Raw genomic sequence first — 8,973 nt, 5'->3', positions numbered from 1 at the left:
GATATGTTCATGTGATTTTTCCTTTAGCCTGTTGTGATGGATTACAATGATTTTCAAATGTTGACCAGTCTTGCATGCCTGGGGAAAAAATCCCAATTGGTTGTGGTATGTAATTCTTTTTAAACATTGTTGGATTCAATTTCCTAATATTTTATTGAGGATTTTGCATCTATATTTATGAGAGATAGTAGTCTATACTTTGTTTTCTTGTAATGTCTTTGGCTTTGGTATTAGGGTAATGCTGGCCTCATATGATGAAATACTCCCTCTTCTGTCTTCTGAGATTGTAGAGAACTAGTAGAATTTCTTCCTAATATGTTTGGTAGGATTCACCAGTGAACTATTCTGGGTCTGGTTCTTCTGTTTCAGAGAGTTTTTAATTATTGATTCAATTTCTTTGATACGAACCTATTCAGATTATTTCTTTTGTGAGTTTTAGCAGTTGTGTCTTTCAAGGCATTATTTCCATTTCATCTAGGTTATCAAATATGTGGGCATAAAGTTGTTCATGGTATTCCTTTATTATCCTTTTAATGTCCTTGGGATCTAAAGTGATGTTCCCATTTACATTTCTGTTATTAGTAATAATTCCTTTCCTTTTTTAGCCTGGCTAGAGGTTTATCAATATTATTGATCTTTTTAAAGAACCAGCTTTTTGGTTGCATTGATTTTTCTCTATTGATTACCTGTTTTCAATTCATTGATTTCTGCTCTAATTTTTCTTTTCTAATGCTTGCTTTGGATTTAATTTGCTCATTTTCTAGTTTCCTAAGGTGGAAACTTAGATGATAAATTTTAGATCTTTCTTCCTTTCTAATATATGTATTCAATGCTAAATTTCCTTCCAAGCACTGCTTTTATTGCATCCCATGAATTCTGGTGTTATCATTTAATTCAAAATATTTTATTATTATGTTAATCACCATACATCATTAGTTTTTGATGTAGTGTTCCATGATTCATTGTTTGCATTTAAAATTTCTTTTGAGATTTCTTTTTTGACCCACATATTATTTGAAGTATGTTGTTTAATCTCCACATATTTGGGGATTTCCAGTTGTCTTTATCTTACTGATTTCTAATTTAATTACATTGTGGTCTGAGGGTAGATATTGTATGATTTCTATTCTTTAAAAATTTTCAGTGTTTAGACAAAAGCAGAGAGGGAGACAAACCATAAGAGACTCTAAATCTCAGGAAACAAACTGAGGGTTCCTGGAGTGAAAGGAGAGTGGGAAGGATGGGGTGGCTGGGTGATGGACATTGGGAAGGGTATTACTATGGTGAGCGCTGTGAATTGTGTAAGACTGATGAATCACAGACCTGTACCCCTGAAACAAATAATACATTATATGTTAATTAAAAAAATTTTTTTTCAGTGTTTTAGGACCAGAATGTGGTCTGTCTTGGTGAATGTTCCATGTGAGATTGAGAAGAATGTGTATTCTGTTGTTTCTGGATAAAGTAGTCTACAGATTATTGATTATATTCAGTTGATTGATGGTGCTTTGAATTCAACAACATCTTTACTGATTTTTCTCCCTGCTGTATCTGTCCCTTTCTGAGAGAGGGATGTTGAAGTCTCCAACTATGATAGTGGTTTTATGTATTTCTCTTTGCAGGTTTATTAAAGTCTTTACCTCCAGTAGTTTGATGCTCTGTTAGGTGCATACACATCAAGGATTATTATTTCTTTTTTAAAATTGACCCTTTTATCATTATATAAACCCTTTTTAATCCTCAATAACTTGTCTTGCTTTGAAGTCTGCTCTGTCTGAAATTAATATAGCTACTCCTGCTTTCTTTTGATTAGTGTTGGCATGGTATATTTTTCTCTATCCATTTACTTTTAATTTATGTGTCTTTATATTTAAAGTGTGTTTACTATAGACAACACATATTTGGGTCTTCTTTTTTGATCAGATCTGACAATCCTTTTTATTTAAAAAAAATTTTGAGAGAGATAGTGTGAGTGGGGGGATCTCAACCAGAGTCCCCACTGAATGCAGAGCCCACTGTGGGGCTCGATCCCATGACCCATGGTCATGACCTGAACCAAAACCAAGAGTCAGATGCTCAAACAACTGAACCACCCAGGCACCCCAAAATCTGTCTTTTAATTGGTGCATTTGGACCACTGATGCTCAAAGTGATTATTGATATATTTATATCTACCGTATTTGTTACTATTTTCAATTCTTTGCCCTTTTTCTTATTTTTCTTTTTTTGGCTTTAATTGGGCATTTTATATGATTACATTTTCTCCTTTTTATATCATACTTTTTTTTTTTTTTTACCTTTTTTAGTGGTTCCCATAAAGTTTTCAATATAAACTTAAAACTAATCCAGGTTCGCTTTCAAGTAATATTATGCCACTTTATGGGTAGTGAGAATACTTTATAATAACAAAATAATCCTAATTCCTCCCTTTTGTCCCTTCATTGTTATCATTCATTTCATTTGTACATAAGCACACACACACAAAGTACACAGAGTTGAATATAGTGTTTCTATTATTTTGAACAAAGTTATCTATTAGATCAGTTAAAAATAAGAAAAATGAAGGTTTTAATTTTACCTTCACTATTCCCTCTCTGATGCTCTTCCTTTCCTCTGGATCAGAGTGTTTCAAACCTATATCATTTTTACTCTCTAAAGAACTTCTAATATTTTTTGCAAGACAGCTCTCCTGCCAAAAATTCCTTCAATTTTTGTTTTGAGAAAATCTTTGTCTTCACTTTTGAAGACCACATTCTGGGTCCTAAAACACACTGAAAATTTTTACAGAATAGAAATCATACCGTTCCTGCTTACTTTGAGCTATGCTACAGAATTCTAGGTTGGTGGTTTTCCCCCCTCTCAACACTTAAATATTTACTCCTCCCTCCTTCCTTCCATGGTTTCTGCAAAGTTGGATGTTATTCTTAAATTACTTTTCACCTATAAGGTAGGTAGCAATTTGTCAGTTGCTGTTCAGGTTTTCCTGCCCTGGCACTGATTCCCTTGGAGGTAACTGCTCCAGTAGGTTGTAGTTTTCTAGCTTTGCCTGTCTCTCCCATTTGGGGGACAGTGGCTTGCACTTTGACCTCACTTCCCTTATGGATCTAGGAAGAGCTGTTTGTTCAGCTTTTTCTTGCTATTAGGACAGAGTAGCAACTTCTAAACTTCTTACATGCAGGACTGGAAACTGGAAGTCTAGAATTCTTAGTTCAAAGTAATTTTTTTTTGTCTTCATATATTCTTGTCAAAGAGAGGCCTGATGCCAGTAGTGTTAACTTGTATATAATCTGTTTTCCTTAGCCTCTGGCAGTTTTTAGGATTTGTTCTGTAGTGTTGGTACTTTGAAATTTTCCTTTTAAAACATCATCTGGTTCTATACTGACTGGGGATGAACCCTTTAGAACCCAAGACTCCAGACCAAAGGAATCTCTTCCACTCGATTTGTCTCTCTACATTTTCTCATTTATCTCCTCTCTGTTAGGTAGATGTTGTAATTTTTGGACCTGTCTCAGTACCTTTTAGCTTCATACTTTCTCCATCTGTACTTCTAGGGTGAGTAATGGGAGACACCTTGTGACCATCCTGCTGACAGCTTTGCTCTTCAGCTGTATCCCTTGACTATTTGGCCTGATTTTTTTTTTTTTTTTAATTTAATGGCTCTGATATCCTCTTCTATGCCTCTGGGATATTTAATAGAGTTCTTTATTCTGTGGACTTTTAAAAAATTTTTTGTTGTTTGGGCCTTTCATATTATTGGCTTTCTTGAAATATTTCAGTGATTCATGGTTGCAGTTTATTTAGTTGCTCACTTTTGTGTTGCAGTTTCTTTTTGTGGATTTTTTAAGATTTTATTTATTTGAGAGAGAGAAAGTACACAGGTGGGGGGGGGAGCGAGGAGCAGAGGGAGAGAGACAAGCAGACTCCACGCTGAGCATGGAGCCTGATGCAGGGCTTCCTATCAGGACCCTGAAATCATGACCTGAGCCAAAACTGAGTGGGATGCTTAATCGACTGAGCCACCTATCGGTGGATGGGAGCAGTAAGCTGTGCTGCCCGGTGAATATATGCCAGTATTTTGATTCTGAGTATAGGGTGCTCTTCTCTTGAGGGTAGGCAAGTACCTGGGGGGCACTGCCCTGCTTCTCCAGTTGCAATAGCTTCACTTACTGTTGTGGAATAGGTTGGGTATAGACATCCCTTCTACCTACCACTTGGCCCATGGTTGGGGAATGGGACTTATTTAGCTATTCTGCATCAACTCCCTAATGAATCACCCTGCCCAGTACCCATCAGTACCCTCCTACTCTCTGCATCTGTTGATTCTAGGTTCTAACCCATTCCTCTGTTTGTAGTAGTCTTTACTGGTTTTGTGTTGTAGTTTCCTCATTTTATTTGCCTATAGCTTTGATTCTATCTGCCCTTTTTTTTTAAAGAAATTACACAGTTTTATAATTTTCTTTGTTGCTTCTTAATCCACTGAAAGTAATTTCATAATATAATATTTTTAGGCATCTTCTTTGTTACTTTCTGCGGTTTCTACTTCTTTAGACAACAATGGCTTGATCTTTAGTAACAAACCTTCACTTGTTGAAGTATGAAGGAAAGCTCATACCACGAAGGTCCCAAACTGAGTGGTCTGTGCTTATAAATTTCACTGATAACTGCTGGCAGATTTGCAGCTATCTGGTCACTTAGCGTATGCAGTGTTTCTGTTTTGGTCTCGAGAAAGTTCTCCCTTTCTTCATCTACTTTAATTTCATGTCCAATTTTAAATAATTCAAGCATTTGGGGGATGTCACGGCCAATGGAATTTCTAGTTAGTTTTGGAAATCTTTTTTTCAGCTTTTTCTTTAATGGTTTAAGCTCGGGCATTATTTCTGGAACAGCTACATAAAAGTCTGATTGAATTTCATCATCCAAAATCTTCTGAATTAGATTAATTCCCCCTGCAAATACAGCTCCATTTTCTTCTGCTATTTTAATCTCTGCTGCATTCCCTGTAAATACAGCAACTTTATTGATTTCTGAAACGAATGGGTATGGAAAACAAAGAACACTGGCAAATGGCTCCACTTTTTTCTTCTTCCCCAGTGCCATATCCAGTGTCAAATCAAGATAAACACCTTACTTTAGATTAGTAAACTCTAGAGTTTAAAATTTCTTAAGTAACTGAATAGCTTTCTCCACCTCCTATATCTGCCTTGGATATAAATGCTTTAAGTAGACATCATCCTCAGGTTCACCTTCCATAAAGCAGTAGGACTTTATTTTTCCTATTTCATCTTTTTTCTCATCTGATGCTTTGTCTTTCACACCTTTTTTTGTTTTCTTTGCAGGCTTTGTAGCAGCAGCAAAATGTCTGCTGGGCACCTGAACATGTAGAACAAGGATGTGTCTGATAAGCCATCTTGGAAAGACTATACTTTTGATGATGTATCAAAACTCTCCTGAGGCACCTTATGGCGGTCACCATGTTGACCATTCCCGATTCCATTTGCTTTTGATGTTTCTGGCATTTTTCAAAATGTCTACTTTTGCTAGCTCCTATTTTTCAGTACTGTAGCAGATTTATTTTTCTTCTGCTTTAGCACTTTATATAGGATTTAGCATTAAGAGGGATAGTAGGTCGTTCTGTCCTGTCTGCCATCTTGATCCAGTCTTACTACCACTTTAAGAAAACAGGACAAAAACTCTTTTGTAGCCTTTCTTTTATTCCAGTTAATTTCCTTGAAAAGAACTAGTGTTACAGTGGCTCCTGGGATGGTCCTCTAGTTATAAAATACATTGTACTATTATCATTCACATAAAGTATTATTTACAAGGAACTATTGAAATATCACCTCTTTGCTCTCTAACATGCACAACTTTGTGATGCACCTATTGATACTAAAAAGCAGTTCCTAGAATACTCTTAGGGATCATGAAATAGTTTTAGTGATAATTGATTTTATTTGCATTGAAAGATTAGGGATAATAGAACTATCTTAAAAACTACTCAGTTGATCAGGATCATAGTGGTGTAAAATGTTTTTTGTCCTCCTTTTTTAACAATGAATTAGACATGCATCCGTGAACAAAAGCACTGTTTTGGGAGTTGTGGGAATGAGCACCATCTGCCAAGGGACCTGGGAGGAGTCTTGCCCACCTGCACATCCAGTAAGAGGCATACAGACCTTGTTACAGGCTGCAGAACCAGCAAAACTGCCTCAAACCTTCTTGCTGCAATAAGGGACAAACCTGGAGAGTGCTGTCCTAGGTGGATATGCATGGATGACAATCCACAAAAATCCAGACTTCACAAGAGGAGATTCCAGCACACCATGGGAGCAAAAAACAGAAGTTTGGTTCAGTTAGGACTATAAGAGGAACTTTCACAAAGCAACACTACACAGGGCTGAACTATCCAGCAGTGGTAACTCCTCTCATGGGGGAAAGGAAAGCAGTGAGTGCCTGGCTACCCCAGTGGTGAGGGACCTTTATAACTGGGGCTAGGGTGGTCTGGGAAAGAGTGAAATAATATCGAAGGGCATTAAAGGAATGTAGTTCCTGCTGACAGTGCTCAGGAAGTCTGCCCACAAGCCTCTGGGCATGATTCACCCAAGTTTCACCCCACTGGGTCAGGTCCACGGGCACCTCCAATACCCCAAGGGCTAAACCAACATCTCCACCGACCCTGCAGTCAGCTCCTTGTACATGCTGGAGTGCAAATGCAACGGTAAGTTGAGTAAACACCATCAGAAAGACCAGGTTAGGTGGGCTAGAGAGAAACCACAAACTTGAGCTATAGCACCACCTTCTGGAAAATGAGAGGATTCCAGTGGGCACTGGTGAGTGGTAAGAACCAGGGAAGCCACAAAAGCTTAAGAATTCTTCCATAAGAGGGACAAGAAGAGTGTATGTATCCAGGTATATCTATACAAAAGCAGAGAAAACCCCAAATATAACAGCACCAATGAATAGTATACCCCATCTGAAGGCAACTGATAAAGATTTAAGGAGATGTCAGCTACTTCAAATGTGAAAGGAGCAAGCCAAAAAACAGGAACAGGAAAAATCAAGGGAACACATCATCACCAAAATAATTTTCCAACAACCATGCTCTCAAAAGTATGGAATTTTGCGATCTCCTGATAATTCAAAATAGCTGTTCTGAAGAAGCAACGAACTACAAGAAAACTCAGACAATTCAATGTAATCAGGGGGAAAAAAATACATGAGCAAAATGAGTTATTTACCCAAGGGATAAAAATCATAAGGAACCAAAAAGAAATTCTGAAGGTGAAAAATTCCATGAATAAAATGAAAAAAAAAAAAAAAAAAAAAAAGCAACAGAGAGCATCTGCAGCAGAATAAAAGCAAATGGAAGATAAAATAAGTGATTTAGAGGACAGGAATTCTGAAATAACACCGTGTAGAAAAAAAATGAATAAAAAAGAATGAAGAAAGCCTGTGTGATTAATAGGATTCCATCAAAAGAACAAATATTAGAATAACTGGGGTTCCAGAAGGAGAAGAGATGTAGAAGGTGGGCAGAAAATTAAAGAAATAATGGTCAAGAACTTCCCAAAGATGGGGAGAGATTTGGACATCCAAGTTCATGAAGCTAACAGGTCACCCTAGGATCTTAAAGCAAAAAGACCTTCTCTAAGACACATTATAATAAAACTGTTAAAAATCAAAGATAAAGAGAGAATCCTAAAAGCAGCCAGGGGAAAAAGCCTGTAACCTACAGAGAAACTCCTGTTAGGCTATGAGCAGATTTCTCAGCAGAACTATAGGTCAGGAAAGAGTGGAATCAAAGTGTTGAAAGAAAAAAATTACCAGCCAAGAATAATCTATCTGGCAAAGTTATACCTCAGGTATGAAGGAGAAGTATTTTCACACACAAAAACAGAGGGAGTTCGTCACCACTAGTCTAGCCTTGCAGTAAATGCTGAACGGAGTTCTTCAAGCTGAAAAGACACTAATCAGCAACATGAAGACACAGGAAAACATACTGGTGAAGATGTTGTATATGCAGTATATGTACATACAGTCAGAAAACTCTTAATTCTGTAATAGGGTGTTTGTTAACCACTTAACTATAGTATAAAGCTTAAAGGGGAAGAATATTAAAAATGATAGCTACTATAATTTGTTAATAAACATTATAGAGTAAATAATGACTTCAAAATATAGAAAGGAAAAGCAAAAGGATGAAGCTTTTTAGGCAATTGAAGTTCAGTTGCTATCAGCTTAAAATCCTATGAGATATTTAATGTAAGCCTCATGGTAACCACAAAGCAAAAACCTAGAATAGATTCACAAAAGAGACAGAAAGGGGGAAAGAGAACATACGACCATGAAAGGTCACCAATTTACAAAGGTACGCAGAAACAGAGGGAAAAAGAGAAAATGGAAATATGAAACAACTGGAAACCAATTAATAAGATGGCATTAGTAAGTCCTTACCTATCAATAATTCTAAATATAAATGGGTTGAATTCCCTAAAAAGGCAGAGTAGCTGGAAGGATTAAAAAAAACCCCAACTATATGCTGCCTACTAGAGACTCACTTCAGCTTGAAGGACAAAAAACCTCAAAGTTACAGGATAAATATTAGCATATAGAATCAGTTTGCATGTCTATACACTAATACTGAAACATCTCAAAAAACAAAGCTATCCCATTTACAATAAAATACTTAGGAATAAATCTAACCAAGGATGTGAAAGATTTGTACAATGAAAACTACAAGACTTTGATTAAAGACACTGAAGTCGCAAACAAATGGAGAGATATCCCATGCTCGTGGATCAGAAGAATTAAAATTGTTAAAATTCTATACTACCCAAAGCCATCTACAGATTGGACAAAAACCCTATCAAAATTCCAATGGCATTTTTCAAGAAATAGAATAATCCTAAAATTTGAGACCACAACTAGCCAAAGCAATCCAAAAAAAAGAAATAAACCAGAGGCATCTCACTTCTT

General features: G+C 36.5%; 1 pseudogene across 1 annotated transcript; it reads right to left on the bottom strand.

The window, feature by feature from the left end:
• Window positions 1-2,760: 2,760 nt before the first annotated feature.
• LOC129045627 (large ribosomal subunit protein uL1m-like) lies at window positions 2,761-7,300 on the bottom strand (annotated as a pseudogene). Its single transcript, XR_008505615.2, has one exon. The product of XR_008505615.2 is annotated as a large ribosomal subunit protein uL1m-like (transcript).
• Window positions 7,301-8,973: the final 1,673 nt, after the last annotated feature.

This window comes from Mirounga angustirostris, unplaced genomic scaffold (assembly GCF_029215605.1).
Source record: "Mirounga angustirostris isolate CCGP_5_RB_7025 unplaced genomic scaffold, mMirAng1.0.hap1 SCAF_3, whole genome shotgun sequence".
Classification (NCBI taxonomy): Eukaryota; Metazoa; Chordata; class Mammalia; order Carnivora; family Phocidae; genus Mirounga; species Mirounga angustirostris.
The sequence above is the reverse complement of the archived record's forward strand: the minus strand, read 5'-3'. Positions and strand labels throughout refer to the sequence as shown.